Source organism: Dromiciops gliroides, chromosome 5 (genome assembly GCF_019393635.1).
Source record: "Dromiciops gliroides isolate mDroGli1 chromosome 5, mDroGli1.pri, whole genome shotgun sequence".
Taxonomy (NCBI): Eukaryota; Metazoa; Chordata; class Mammalia; order Microbiotheria; family Microbiotheriidae; genus Dromiciops; species Dromiciops gliroides.
The window spans coordinates 115,531,745-115,547,976 of record NC_057865.1 but is presented as its reverse complement, the minus strand read 5'-3'; the positions used below and the strand labels follow the sequence as shown (position 1 = coordinate 115,547,976).

At 41.9% G+C, this 16,232-nt stretch overlaps 1 protein-coding gene across 3 annotated transcripts in view; it reads left to right on the top strand.

Annotated features, from left to right (window-relative positions):
- The window catches only part of MKLN1 (muskelin 1), a 387,994-nt gene that overhangs the window by 135,375 nt on the left and 236,387 nt on the right, over positions 1 to 16,232 (top strand). The gene's annotated exons all lie outside the window — the stretch shown is intronic.

Sequence of the window (16,232 nt, the reverse complement as noted above, 5' to 3'; positions counted from 1 at the left end):
TTTACTCCTCTCCACACCCTCTATGATTCAACTCTACTGGCCTAGTTGCTGTTCTTAACATAGGACATTTCTATCTCCCGACTCTGGGCTTTTGCATTGGTGCCACTTCCCCCCAGCCTCCACCTTCTCTCCTTACCCCGGCCACCCACCTTCCCTGGCTTCCTTCGAAACTCAGCTCAAATCCTTTCTGCAAGAGGGCTTCCCCAGTCTCTCCTCCCCCGACCCTACACCTCTCTGTGGTTGCCTCCCATTTATACTTTCTGTGTCTTATGTGTTCAGTTATGTTCATGTTGTCTCCCCCCATTAGGCTGTGACCTTCCCGAGGGCAGGGACCATGTTTTTGCCCCCCTTTTTTATCCTTAGTTCTTAGCACCGTGCCTGGGACATAGTAAATGTTTAATAAAAGCTTGTTAACTTAGTGGGGAAAAGGATATCAGAAGCCAAACCACAAACTCTGATCAAGACAAATGCCTATGAACCCATCCTCACGTGTCAAAGGGAGCTAAGAGGGAAAATATCCAAGCCAGGAACCATATTGCTGTTGTCTAGTACCTCTCAGACCCCCTGCTCCCTCTGTATATGGTCTCTGACTCTCCTACCATGCAGACTCTAGGAGCCAGGCCTGATCCTGGTCTACTTCCTTTTTGCTACCAAACCCAGAAACCTTCCTACTTCCTGGTGTCCCTAAATGCCCCCCTATAGAATTACAATCACTTTCCTACCCAGCTGTTCTTCCCAGTGCTGAGACCTGTCCAAGGAGTCTGGCCACACCAGTGACAGATTTACTGCTTCTCTTCCCTTCCCAGCTCTGCAGTGAACTCCTATCTTTTGACACAGAGACCTTTGACTCTAGTTGTCCGTCTCACTGACGCAGGTCTCTGCCGCCAGCGGCACTGGGAAAAGCCTGCACAGGATGGGCCAGGCTAGTCCTGCAGTCCAGAGGCAAGACAGTGTAGCCAGGGGATTCGTGTAGAAGTGGAAGGTAGCTGGGTATAGTGAATCAAGACAAAGAAACTGGGGTTGTGGCTTTAGGGATTTGTAGCCTGGGTAGATGTATTAGGGCCAACATGGGACGATTTAATCAAAAATGAGTTCAGTTCAGTTTGATTTAATTCAACAAACATGTATTAAATATCTACATGCAAGGCTCTGGAAGGAGTAGGGAAAGGGTAGAGTCCAGAGAAGCAAGTCAGCTAAGTCATCAGAGACTCAGATATAACAGAAGGGCAGAAGCTGTGAGTGTCCAGCAAAGATTGGCATCCAGGAGTTCAGAGTAAACATGAAGGGAAGAATGGGGAATAGGGACAAGCCCAGGAGCAGCATCTTAGGATCAGGCATTGATGAGCACCCCAACACAACACAGCTGAACTGTGACTTGATCTTTGCCCAGGGCCTGTTTGCCTTCTGCCCTAGTTTTGAGTATACCTAGAGCAATTGGCAGCAATCTCTGAAAATCACGAGAGTCCTGGGTGATCTCTTTTCCATGTATTCTTTTTTTTTGTTGTGGGTAGATGAAGGTTAACAGGCATGACTTACCCTCCAGAAAAAGGTAGGACTTTTTGGTTGCCCCCAGCTGATGATTTGCCAAACACCAGAGGTCTCTAGAGCTCATGTCATCGGAGGCAGAATTTAATATTATTATTGTTGTTGTTGTTGTTCTCTTTATTATAAACAACATGCATAGAACACTTTCAAGTTGATGAGGTGCTTTGTTTGTTCCCCTTTACAGATGAGCAAGGTAAGGCTCAGAGAAGCCTTTCCCATGGTCACATAGCTGGCAAGGGTCAGAGGCAGGATCTGAATCTGTCTTCCTGATTCCAAGCCTACTTCTCCCTGCAGTGCGCCTTGGCATGCGAGAATTCATGCATCTCTTGAGTATCACTGATTCGAGCTGGACCTGGGGTAAATATCACCATGTCACATCAAGTTCCGGCATCCTAATTACTTCCTGTGTTGGTTTCCTGATGTGTGTCTGGTTCTGATCCCTTGCCAGAGTCCCCAAACCTTTAACACAAGCAGACCCAAGAGAAAGAAAAAGGGTTGGGAAGGTGGGGTGTTGTCAAAGATGCAGCTTTCACCTACCATGATGGACCTTTTTTCTATGTCCTCTGATAGGCAGCTCACAGGACAGCTAGGACAGCAAATCACTTGATTTCCCAGGAGATAGATACACACACACACACACACACACACACACACACACACACACACACGGTGAAATACAGAAACACACAGGACAAATCACCCAGTAATAACAGACCCCTGAAGCCACACTGTTCTGCCATTAAAAAGGCTCACATGATTCACTGCCTCTGTGCCTCCTTCCAAGATGAGCTCTGTGGCGGCCGTAAAATAGGCCAGCTGCACAAGCAGCAGTCCCCAAACCCTGTTTCTACCTTCTTTAATCTGCTGTCTGTGGGCAGACTCGGAGGGGAAGATGGGCTAGTGCAAGCTTCAGGACTATTGCCTAGGGATGCTGCCTCACTACCCCCTGAAGCTCAGTTGCCCTGGCTTCCTGACTATAGGAACATCCCCTAGCTCTTAATTCCAGGTTTCAACTTCAACAAATATGTATTAAGTGCTTACAGTATGCCTTACTAACTACTGTAGGAAATTCAAAGATTAAAAAAGACAAGTACTCTGCCTTGTGGAGCTCACAGTCTAGTAGAGGAATATCACATATACACAAATGAACAACCCATGGCTTGTGATCTTGGTGGTGCAGTGGATAGAGCACTGGGCCTGGAATCAGGGAGAACTGAGTGCAGATCTTGACCTCAGACACTTACTAACTGTGTGACCTTGGGCAAGTCATTTTTCTTGAGTTTCCTCACTGTAAAATGAGGATAATAACAGCACCTACCTTGGAATATTGTTGCGAGGATAGAGTGAGCTAACATTTAGAAAGGGCTTAGCACAGTGCCTGGCACCTAGTAGACCCTATATAGATGCTTGTTCTCTTCTCCTTCCCTTGTGGGCTTGTGCCTTAATTTTCTGCTTAGCCCCTTGAATTTTCTGCCTCTCTGTTTAGGACTTAGTAGCCTTGGACTTTGCCTGTGCTTCCTGTTCAGCCCCATTGATCTGTTGACTGCTTTCATTCTGGCCTGCCAAGCTTGTTTATTCACTTAATGGCCCTTCTGATTAGACCTGCCCTGCATGCTTGTTCATTTCCAGCACAAGCCCAGTTCCTCTTGTCCTTGCCTACTCCTCTTCCCACCTGAGGACCAGATCAGACACAATGATTGGTATCGGTAGCATCTTTATGTAGTAAGGAACTTCAGGGTTTTTGTTTTAAGGAAAACACTGTTTGAAATCACAGTCGTGATTCTGGAGAGACTTTAGGAGAAATGGCATTCACAAGAAGTTATAACAAAGAAATGCATCATCTGGAAATACAGGGACATATCACTATCCTAAATAATAGTTTTCTAGCAGGATGCCACTCCTTTCCAGCAACTAACAAATCATTAACTGAGTCATTCACGGTTTTCCTGAAAGATTGGCTGAACTGGGGAGTGGCAGAGGCAGGTCCTGTTACTAGGATCGTAGATACTGGCCTGGAAGGAACCTCAAAGATGATCTAGGGCACCCTCCCATGTAACAGATGATGAGAAAGTACATCACTGAATCACAGAATCTCAGGCTCCACAGGGGCTTCAGAAACCAACTAGTCCAGCCCGTACCTGAACAAAAATCTCTTCTACAATATACCAGACCCGTGCTCTTCCATCCTCTGCCTGAAGATATCCAGTGAGTGGAAACCCATTATCTCTGGAGGCAGACCATGCCACTTTGGAATAGTTTCAACAGGTAGGAAGGCTCTTCCTCCACCAAGACTGAATTTACCTCTCCAGCTTCCACCCATTGCTCCTAGTTGTGTCCTCTGGGGCTAAAGAAAAAACAAGTATAATCCCTCTTCTATATGACAGTCCTTGAAGACAGCTGTTATGTCCCCCCTGGGTCTTCTCCGAGCCAAACATTCCCACTCCTTTCAACAGGTGCTCATTTGGCATGCTCTCATGGTCCTTCACCATCCTGGTTACTCTCCTCTGGATGCTCTCCAGCTGGTCAATGTCCTTCCTAAAATGTGGCACCCAGGACTAAACATATTCTGGGTATGATCTCACCAGAGTTGGGTACATTGGGTCAATCACCTCTCTAGTTCTAGATACTGTGTCTTAAGGCAGCACTATTATTAAAATTAAACTGGAATTTCTGATCATTAGCACTGTTTTTGTGTGTTTGATGATTTAAAAAAAAAAGTGCCAGGTAATCTGAGACTCAGAGGGGAAGATGGGCCTAGTGCAAGCTTCAGGACTATTGACTACAGCTTTTATATTTGACTACTGTTGATATGATATATAAGTAAATAGAAACAATGAAAATTATAAGCATCCCACATAATTTTTTTTTGGCAGGGCAATTGGGGTTAAGTGATTTGCCCAGGGTCACACAGCTAGTAAGTGTTAAGTGTCTGAGGCTGGATTTGAACTCAGGTCCTCCTGAATCCAGGGCTGGTGCTCTATTCACTGAGCCACCTAGCTGCCCCCCCAATCCCACTTAATTTAAAGACCAAATTCCACTAAATTTTCTCATCAGATTTTCTCATCCTCTGTAAGATAGGATCACAATGATTTCAAATCAATTGGAGAATGGTTCTCTATAAAATTCAAAGTTACCTCCATAGGGACACATTTAAGATGGGACATCTAGGGTAAGAAAGACACAAGTACAGGATAAGAAGAATTGGTAAAACACAGTCCAGAACAGAATTTTAGAGCTGGAAAAGACTGTAAAATAATATGAAGCAGCCTGATGTGGGAAAAGCTCTTTCTGGGTCCTCTGGATTTACAGTCAAAGGAACTGGGTTAGCTTCTTAGCTTTGCTACTTATTGCTGACCTTGAGTAAATCACTTAATAATCTCTGGATTTCAGTTTCCTCTTCTGTAAAATGAAGGAGAGGGTTGGCCACCCTAGATTGTCTCTGAGGCCAGCCTTAAATCTATGATTCTATCCCCTCTCCAGACCTTAGTTTCCTTATTTGTGAAATGGCCATTGTTCTAGATGATATCTAAGATACTTTCTGGCTCAAAAGTTTATGATTCCAGTAACCTATTGACTAAAAAAAGATAACACCACCAAGTCGTGTTTGGTGGAGAAACCCACCCACTGAGTTGAGTTTATGAAAAGGAAAAATTATAAGAATAAAAGAGCATGTGACTTCCCAATCCACTACATGGTGCTGGCTCTGAAATCCAAGAGTGCGTGGTAGATGCGTCGGCTAGAAGGTGGAAAAGGGTTGGGGAAAGGCTGTGGTCTGTGGCCAAAATCGTGGAAGGGCATCAATTACAAAGTTCTGTGCTTCCTGCTTCAGGAGGCCTGGGTATGTCGGATGGCTCCTTGGGTGGTGTCATAGTGTATAACAGTTGTAGCTTTTCCAAAGCTCTGAAAAATATGAGATACAAGTGAGGGGAATGATACATGAAAACAAGTCAATGGAAACAGTGACCAGCCAGGAGGCTCAGGCAGAATAGAATGATCTGTCCTTGCTGTTATTGCTTCACAGAGTTGCTGCTCTCTTTCTTCTTGGCAAGGTCTGGGTTCCAGTGAGGGACGTGCAGGCCGTATTACTGAAGTGATAACCAGAAGAGTGTGTTCCCTTGTCATTGGGACATTTGTTTTCTGGGTTTGAAGTTTTCTGCTGGAGCCTCCGCCTTCTCTCATGCTTTCAGCAGGTCAGTTCTTATCCTTTGGCACCTTTCCCAAAAGGGCTGCCCTTTCTACCTCTTCCTTTCCTGGCTTTTTCTACCCCCACCCTGCCCTCTGCCCCAGATATAGGCTGTTCTTGTCCCTGAGGCCCAGCTGGGTCAAGGCTATGAGTGAGGTGGACCCAAGAGTTGACTTTAGAATCAGCCTATAGGAGGAAAGAGGACTTACCCTAGTACACTATAAAAAAGTGCTCCAAATGAAAAACATAAATAAAAATAGCCACAAAACTGATAAATATGGTAAGAGGTTTTCCTTGGAAGGATCATGGGAGGACCAACATACTAATTCATTGTTGGTGGAGGTGTGGGGCGGTCCAGCCATCCTTGAAAGCAATTTGGAAATATAGCCCCCAAGTATCTATACGATATACCCTTTAACCCAACAATGCCACTTACTAGGCTTATATCCCAAAGATAGCAAAGACAGAGAAACGAGACCCATATGTACAAACATATTGGTAACAGCACCTTTTGTTGTAGCAAAGTAATGGAAAGAAAATGCTCATCAATTGGGAAGCGGTGGAACAAATTATGGAATATGAATGTATGGATTATTTTGTGCTGTAAGAAATTATGAAAAGGAGAAAGTCAGAGAAACTAATACAGAAAGCAGAACCAGGAGAACAGTTTATGCATCGATCACAACATTGTAAGGGAAGACAATTCCAAGATCCTTGAGCACTCTGATCAATGCAGTGACCACCCATAATTCTGTAAGACTGATGATGAAGCATCCTTCCCAGCTCTTGGCAGAGAGAAAAGTGATGGACTATAGTCATAGAATGAAACACATTTCCAGACACAGCCAATATGATGCATTTGTTTTTCTTGATTATACTTGTTACAGTGAAGAGCTTTTATCTGGGGGTAGAAGATTGTAGTGGGGTGGCAAGTGAGGAGGGTAGTGATAATGATGAAAAAAATAAAAGACAGAAAATAGTAACAATGAAGATTAATTAATTAAATTATTAAGCAAATATAATTAAATTAATTAAAAATCAGCAGGCAGTTGAAGAAAGTTCATAAGGGAACACATACTAGGATGTAATGTTGGTCCTACTATGTTAAATTTGAATCATACTTTAAAAAGACCAAGTTGTATTTGATACATTTATGGTTTCATAATGCAATTTTCTTTTTCTGTCTTTGCTTATGGAAATGTTTGTTTTTGTTAACTGTCAAGTTCATAATAAAAAATTAAAATATTAAACACACACATGTGTATAAAACTGTTCTACTTTTGAACAGTATAAACCCTAGAAATGAGGCTGCTTGCTTGGCCTACTAAATTTTGGCATGTTTTTCCTCGGTGCAATTTAAAGAAAACTTTTTGCTGTGAACTACAACTGGGGGACAGTTTGTACAAAATAAAATTCCTTCATGGGGACAGGTTTTTATAAAAATTGTGTCTTCCTAGTTAAAAAAAATCAAGTAATACTGTCTTGCTGTCTTTCAGTCAATTGCAAACACTGGGTTGGATGATGGCAGTATAAGAAAAAGTGTAAGAGTTTGGGGGTTTTTTTTTACATGAATTATGGGGATGAACTAGGGGTCAGAACAAACCATTTTCTAAGAGATGGGGAGCATCACTTAGAGTTCTTTTCCTTTTCCCACATTAGCATGCAAGCTCCTTGTGAGTAAGAATTATTTGATTCTTTGTATTTCTATCCCCAGGACTGTTGCAATTTACCTAGTCAGAGGTGTTGTTGTTGTTGTTGAGTCGATCAGTCTTGTCTGACTCTCCATAACCCCATTTGGGGTTTTCTTGGCAAAGATACTGGAGTGGTGGGGGCAGCTAGGTGGCACAGTGGATAAAGCACCAGCCCTGGATTCAGGTGGACCTGAGTTCAAATCACTTAACTCCCATTGCCTTGCCCCCCCCCCAAAGATACTGGAATGGTTTGCCATTTCCTTCTCCAGATCATTTTACAGATGAGGAAACTGAGACAAATAGAATGAAGTGACTTGCCCAGAATCACACAGCTAGTAAGTCTCTGAGGCTAGATTTCAACTCAAGTTCTCCTGACTCTAGAGCTGGTCTTTTATCTACTGTGACACTAAGCTGGGTTCAATCCCAACTCTGATGCTTAGTACCTTAGTACTTATCTGACCTTGGGCATATATTACTTAATTTCTTCGGGCTTCAATTTCCTTTCCTATATAAGAAATGAAGGGGGCTAGGCTAGATAGTCTCGCAGGTCCCTTCTAGCTCTACAATCCTAAGAAATGAACACTGATGATGATGGTATTAGAGGAGGAGGGGGTAGGCATCTCTTGTTGGCTATACAGCAATAAGGATGGGACACAAGATACTTTCTGAATGGCTGAGGATGAGTCTGGAATTATAGGATGAGCCAATGAACTTGATCCAGAGTGCAAAGATATTCCAATCTCAAATCAACATCAAGGAATTCTGAAAAGAAAAATGCTATTTTTGTGGTAGGCCAGAATGCAAAGGAAGGGGAAAAGTATGTCATGACAAAAGATAGTAGGATTTAGATCTTAAAGGGATTAGATTATTTCTCTTTGTTTTGTTTTGTTTTTTGTTTTTAAGTGAGGCAACTGGGGTTAAGTGACTTGCCCAGGGTCACACAGCTAGTAAGTGTTAAGTGTCTGAGGCCGGATTTGAACTCAGGTACTCCTGACTCCAGGGCTGGTGCTCTATCCACTGTGCCACCTAGCTGCCCCCAGATTAGATTATTTCTAAGGTCCAATTTCCTTATTTTAGACGTAAGATAAATGGGTCCCAGAGAGAGGAAAGCTATCTGTGATAAAAAGAGGGGGTTTTGAATCCAAGTCCTTTGATTTCAGTTTTAGTTTTCTTTCTGCTACACTGTACTGCTTCTCAGGCTTACATATATAGAGAAACATGGGACCAAGTTAATCTTTCAAAAAACCTGAGCTGGAGAGAGAACCAGGGTGTGCTGGTAAATGTTTAACAATTGGCTTTCTGACAAAAAAGAAATGTACCCAGGATAGACTTTTAAATTTAATTTGCATTATTAACATTTTCTATATCACCTTATTAAGTCTAGATAGCCAAGAAAACAATAAATCAAACTTTGATTTGTAGCATTTGCTGAGCTCCAAGGTGTAAATGTTCTCACAGTAGAAATTTAACAACAGGTAAGCCAGTTTGAGCTGGCTCCAGTATATCCCTGGATACCACCCAGACTGTGCTAGGTAGTTTTGGTTTATATGTATCCTCCATTAGCTGAAACTCAGTATTTGATATTTCTGCATTTTACAATTTTTCCTGAGAACTGAATCCTTTAAAAATATACATTTGTAGCAGGCTTACTAAAACCAAGCACCATAGAATCTCAGTCAGAAGGGTCCTTATGGTTGACTAAGAATTGCTTCCACAGCATACTTGACAAGTGGTTGTCTAGTCTCTACTTTAAGACTTCTAACAATGGGGAACCCACTGCCTCTAAAGGCAACCCATGCCACTTTCAGATAGCTCTAATGATTAAGATAACAATTATTAGGGCAGGTAGGTGGCACATTAGATAGAGCACCAGGATGGCATCAGGGACTGTGTAACCCTGGGCAAGTCACTTAACCATGTTTACCTCAGTTTCCTCATCTTTGCCAAGAAAACCCCCAAAATGGGGTCACAAAGAAACAGACACAACTGAACATCAAAATTATTTGAAAGTTTCTCCTTATAAAAAGCCCAAGTCAGTCTTTCTATAAGTCCTGCTCATTCATCTTAATTCTGTCCACCGGCACCAAGCAGGACAAGTCTTATCCCTTTTCTGTGTTACAGGCCTTCACATCTTGAAGACACCTACCGTGTCTGCCTCTTCTCTTCTCCAGACCAAGCATTCTCTGGTTTCTTCAACTGTCCTTTCTATGGCCTGAACACTATGAACTTTAGCACTCTGATCTCCTTTCTCTGGATGGTCTCCAGCTTCTCAGTGTCTTTCCTCAAATGAAGTGACTAGGGTGTGGCTAGGTGGCGCAAAGCACCGGCTCTGAATTCAGGAGGACCTGAGTTCAAATCCGGCATCAGACACTTGATACTTACTAGCTGTGTGACCTTGGGCAAGTCACTTAACCCCCATTGCCCCCCCCCCCCAAAATGTAGTGGCTGATACATAATATTATAGATGTGATCTGACCAGGCAGAGTACATTGGGACTATCACCTGGAGGTTTATATAGTTCTTCACCTTTTGTAAAGCTCTGTAAGAATGTTCTCTCGTTTGAGCCTTACAACAACATTGTGAGGTTAAGTGCTATTATTATACTCACTTGACAGATGAAGAAACCAAGACACAGAGAAGTTTAGTGACTTATCCAGGGTCACACAGCTAGTGTCTGATGAAAGTTTTGAACTCATATCTGCCTGACTCCAACTCCATCATTCCCTCCACAATGCCACCTGGCTCCTTAACTCTAGACGCTATGCTCTTCTGTGTAACCTATTATTGTATTATCTTTTTATTTTTCTGCTACCATATAACACTGTTGACTCATATTAGGCTTGTGGTCTACTAAAACCTCCATATTTTTTCAAACAAACTACTATCTAGCCATGTACCCCTTGCTCTCTAATTGATAAGTTGATTTTCTGAAGCCAAGTATAAGGCTTCATATTTATCTCGATTAACTTCCATCTTATTAGATTTGGTTCAGGGTTCTCTAGCCTTTCAAGATCTTTTTGGATTCTGATTTTGTTTATCCAACAAGTTAGCTATCTCTCCTAACTTTGTGTCATCTGCAGATTTGATGAGCATATCAAGATCCAGGAATGGCAGCAAAAGGGGGATAACAGATAGTCCTTGGGCAACATATATAGCAGGTCTCTGAATACAAGGATCCTTGAGGATGCTCAGGTTGGGGTTTTGAGATCATTAAGATTAAGAAGAAGGAGCAGGGGGCAGCTAGGTGGTGCAGTGGATAAAGGACTGACCCTGGATTCAGAAGTACCTGGGTTCAAATCTGGCCTCAGACACTTTACACTTACTAGCTGTGTGACCCTGGGCAAGTCACTTAACCCCCACGGCCTCACCAAAAAAAAAAAAAAAGAAGAAGAAGAAGAAGGAGCAGGGCTCCTTGGATTAGTGCCAGGAAGGAACTGAGTCTCCAGGAATCTGCTGGGATCATCTATGCCCTTGGTCTAAGGGGTCATCCTTCATGGGCAGTCAGTTCTTTGAGCTACTTGATTGGAAAATGTTTATAAACGTTGAGGCCCTGAAGACCCCAGTGTCATCCAGCTTGTGAAGCTGCAGCACATTAAATCCCCCAAACCTAACACTGGAGGCTGAGAAAGATGATTCAAGAATAATTAGTGTAGTGGACACACCTGGTTTGTAGTATTCTGCTATCCCTGAAGATCGTTGACCAAAGAAAAGGAATATGAACCCTTTTTATTCAGTCAGTGATTTTAAAAACTGGAAAATTACTCTTGCATGTGAGAAAGGATTTTCACTGTATTACTCGTCAGAAAACCAAATTATTGCTACTGTGTTCATAAGTAGAGAAAGAAAAAACAACCCAGCAGTTTATGGTGGGTCCAGATCATGTAAGTTTTAGAGCAGCTTTTGGGAAATCAGTGAGAACTAAAAAATTGGTTGATTGCATAAAATTCCTAGGGACTGTAGGAGAGCCATCGCTTATCTTGGGAGTGGTGTGTGAGAAATAATTATGAATAATCAATATCTTCCCTTTCTTAGTCCTTCCTTCTACCCCCACTCAAGATCTGAGTCCTTGAAAGTAAGAATTATCTGGGTTAAACTAGACCTAAACTCACAACAGGAGTCTTGGGTGGAGACAGATCCTTTTGTCTAGATAACCCAAGGATGTTATTGATGAGATTCAACCACACCTAGAAGTAAGGATTTTGCCCTGGTCAGTTTGAATGTGTGTGTGTGTGTGTGTGTGTGTGTGTGTGTGTGTGTCTTACATTCCTTTCTTTCTGGTCATCCCTGGACTTAATTTTAATATAATCCACCTCCAATCATGTCACCCAGTTAGATTTGAATGATGTTAATCAATTAGATTTTTTTTTTTGGTGGGGCAATGAGGGTTAAGTGACTTGCCCAGGGTCACACAGCTAGTAAGTGTCAAGTGTCTGCAGTCAGATTTGAACTCAGGTTCTCCTGAATCCAAGGCTGGTGCTTTATCCACTGTGCCACCTAGCTGCCCTCAATCAATTAGATTTGATTGCTGTCTGATAGACCTTCTACAGTGAGAAGAGTATATGAGACCTTTGAGGAAGTGGTCTTTGGTCTGAGACACCAACAGATCTCATTTTACTAATAACCCATCAGCCTTATTAATAAAACAATTAAATTACCCAGAAACTATGTCTCTCATATTTTAATCATCACAGAAGCTTGGGTTTATCTGGGTAGTTGGCATGTGATAAACAGAAGCCATTTCTAGGCAGGAGACACATGTAGGAGACTGTTGTTCTCAAGTGTAAGGGCCTAAAATTCTAGCTGTAATGTCTAAAATCTAATGAGTGGTCACCTTAAATTAGAAAATGTATAGCACCAATCTTTGGGCATTAAGTATTTATTAAAGTATATTAGGGTTTAGTAAAGAGAAACACATGGATAAAGTATGAGATTTGTCTACTCTCCCTATCCTGCCTGTCCCTGCAGCCAAGCCACAGTCCAGAAACGAAAAGACCTTGCTCCTCTGCCACTTCTCCCAGAAACCTCCTGTGAAACAGGAAACAGGGCCATCCACGCACATAGCTCCAAGCTAATTGGTTGGTAGCACTGATTGACATGACTAACAGGCAGCAGACACGACTTCCTGATGCTGAGCTGACCTTCAAAACCCCAGAAAGGTCACTTCCAGACGCTGTCACATGTGTTCTTTTCATGGCGGAGCTTCCCTGCAGTATCTTTCTCAGCAGGTTGGTAGCGCTCTTATTGTCACACAAGAATGGAACAGCCTAAGAGATACCATGCTTGAAACGTACCCATAGTGCTTAAGAGCTTTCTGTGGCCATGTTTCCTTATGTATGGTAGTTACAAAGGAATAGGGGAAACTGGGGAACTGGTTTGTTGTGGTGGCCAATCAGATAGACATATGACTGAGAAGGTATTTCAGATTGGTACACTTTCTGTGGTATAGTGAATAGGGTACTGGACTTAGTCAAGGAGACCTGGGTTCAAATCCCCTTACAGTCATTTGCTAGGTGAGTGACCTCGGCCAAGTCATTTGACCACTCTGTGCTGCAGTTTCCTCTTCTGTAAAGTTTAGAGACTGTGCTTGACCTCCAAGAGCCCTTTCCAGCTCTAAAGATCAATGTGACCCCAGTTAGTACAAAGTTTCTGCTCTTCCACCCATCCCTTCCTATTGGAGACAGAGTACCCATCTGCAAAGTCAGATCATCACTGTCCTCCTTCAATTGGTGTCTGTGTGGAATAACTGATGAAAAAGAAGAGGTTCTTTTCCCCCCCACACCACCCCATGGGTTTCCATAGAAACAACAGTACTGCCCTGAGGGTATAGTAGATGTGGCAAAAGACATAGACTAAGGTTTAGAGGGTGAACCAACAATTTGACACCTTCTGCCACCTCAGTTTCCTCCCTGCCCTCTTCTCTTTGCTCAGCAAGCTGTTTCCATTTTTTTGAGAAGAACATTTTTGTTCTCCTTTAGCAGCTACTAGAGCAGGAGGAATAGTACCAGGTATCTCATGCTATCACAGGTACAGAAATTGGTCTTGGTAAATATAACATCATTACAAAATCTACAATGCTTTTTTCCCCTTTATATATAGAGGCATGGAAACATTTGCTCAAAAACTTTACTGAGACATAGTGTACTCATTTACAATATAGTACATACTATGTTCTAGGCATTGTGACTGATAATCAAGTTATCCTTGTCTTCAAAGAGCTTATTGAATAGGAGAGATAAGAGATATACAAATAAATCTAATGAAAAGAACAAAAAACAACAACAAAGGAGAGATAAAAAATGCAGTTTTATGGGGCCGCAGAATAAGGAAAGGCTCACTCTCAGTGAAGGGAATCAGGGAAGGCCTCATGGAATAGACAAAAAATATAGGGTAGAAGATTCTACCATCAGTGGAATGTCAGCTTCTTGAGGTAAGGGACTGGTTTTTTGTTTAATCTCATATCCCTGACCTGAGACAATTTCTCACACATGGTAAACACTTAAAAAAAAAGATATAATTGGTTAGATTGGTTTGGATTGGCATTAATGTTTGAGATGGGCCTTAAAGGATGGGTATGAATGATGGACAGGATTTCTGTCAGTGGAGGTAGGAAGGTCAGAAGGGCAATAATTCAGGTAGCAGTAATTCAATGAGCAAGAGTATGGAAGTAATAAACTGAAGTTTACATTTGAGGAATAGCGAATCGCTCAGGCTAGCTGCAAAAGAGAGAGAAGGTTGGAGTGGATGATTTCTAAGGACCTTTCTAAATTTAAATCATGTGATTCTATAATTTTATGTAAAGGAGTAGCGAGCAATATAGCTGGAAAGATAGGTTAAGGATAGAACAGAATGGGCTTTGAATTCCAAACATTAGCCATGGTGAGTAGCTACAGATTTCTGAGCAGGAGACTGATACAATCAAAACAGTACTTATAGGAGAATTAATCTGTAAAATGAATTGGATGAAGAGAAAGTATGGAGCCAGGAAGAGTTGTTAGAAAGCTATTGCAATCTGGCTAGAGATGATAAGAGCCTGAACTACAGCTATGGGAGTGGCAGTGGAAAGGAAGAGACAGATGCAAGAAATATTGTCAAGGAAGAATTTACAGGATGTGGATGTCATATGTAGGAGAGGAGGAAATAGAGGGACTCTGGGGTCATAGCAGGGCTGAGAGCTTGCAACAGTGGTAGTAGCATGAGCACTAAAATGGGGAACTCAGTAAGAGGAGATGGAGGGTGGGGAAGAAGGCGGTAATGATAAATTTTGTTTTAGACATGTTCAGTTGGGGGTGACAATGTGACATCTAGGACCAGCAGGTAGTTGGAAATGTGGGACTGAAGCTCTCTCTTCAGGGGAAAGGAGGAAATGGCAGTTGAGGCAGGTTTAGAGCTGGGAGGTACTTTAGAGGTGATTTTACAAGTGAGAAAACTAGGTCTGTGCAATAATCTAAAGTAGTTTGCCCAGTCCAGAAATCAGTGGAAAAAGTTCTGGTTAGATCTAGGTCTTCAGAATTCTAGTCCAACAAGTTTTTGCAAGACCCCAATGCTGCACAGTCATAGTTTTTTTAAAAAAGACTTTCAAAAAGCAAGGTTGATAAATTTTGCTATTTTTAAATAATGGGATACCAGAGGACAGTCTGGAACCTGCTACGTGCCAGGTACTGTGCTAAGTGCTAGTAAAAAGTCTGAATGATAGAATATGTAGAGAAGTGCAGTTTTCATTATTTTCAGAGGCATATAGTAATGGAAACTCACTGCTAGTACATTGTTACCAACAGAACTTACAATGATGAATCAATGACTCATTTATAATTAGCACCATTTCATGCAAAGGAGGCTTAAAAACAGTTTGTTCTCTGCAGCAGGTTAAATCTGACCCTTTCTACATTCTCCTTTATACTAACCATTTGATTACTAAATTCTACTCCCTCCCCCCCATATAAGGCCCAGGTAAACTTTAGCTCAAACGTAGGTCAAATTTACCTTAGATTCTATATTAGTAGAGTACAAATTAATGAGGTTTTATTATGCAGCCAACTTCCAATTATTCTCCCAGGGATTATCTGAGCTTGGTCTAGAAGTCCCATCATTAGAAGGAGGACACAGAGTGATGACCCCATTTCCAAGGATGAAATTATTTCCCATAGGGAAGCAAGAGTACATATTTCCTGCTACAAAGAGCAGGACTTTGCCCTGATTCAGCTGGGCATCCAGAAATCATCCGACTGGGGATAGGAGTTGGCTATAAGGATAAGTTATCTAAGTATTAAAATTTTATATTAGGTTCTGATGCTTATCTGCATCCAGGGCCAACTGTTTTCTTAAATTAACCTCTTACTGATCTAATTTACAGTCCTACACTAGGTATTGGGGCAACCATGTAGCTTAGTGGATAGAGTTCCAGGCCTAGAGTCAGGAAGGCTCATCTTCTCTACTTCAAATATGGTCTCAGATACTTACTAGCTGTCTGACCTTGGGCAAGTCACTTAAATCTGTTTGCCTCTGTTTCCTCATTTGTAAAATGACCTGGAAAAGGAAATGCAAACCACATCATTTTCATAGACAAGAAAACCCCAAATGGGGTCACAAAGAGTCGATACGACTGAAACAACTTAATAGCAGTAGGTATTGCCTCAACTTAAAAACTGTCCATTGATATCCATTATGATACCTAACATATTCACTTTTATGTTTTCTTCAACACCCCGATTTTTTCAAACAAATTTTATATTGCTAAGTAAAAGATTTAGAAGGAATTTTGTGGGAACGTTTCCTTATTTTCCCCTTTATTAACCCCTAAGAGAATGATAGGACTT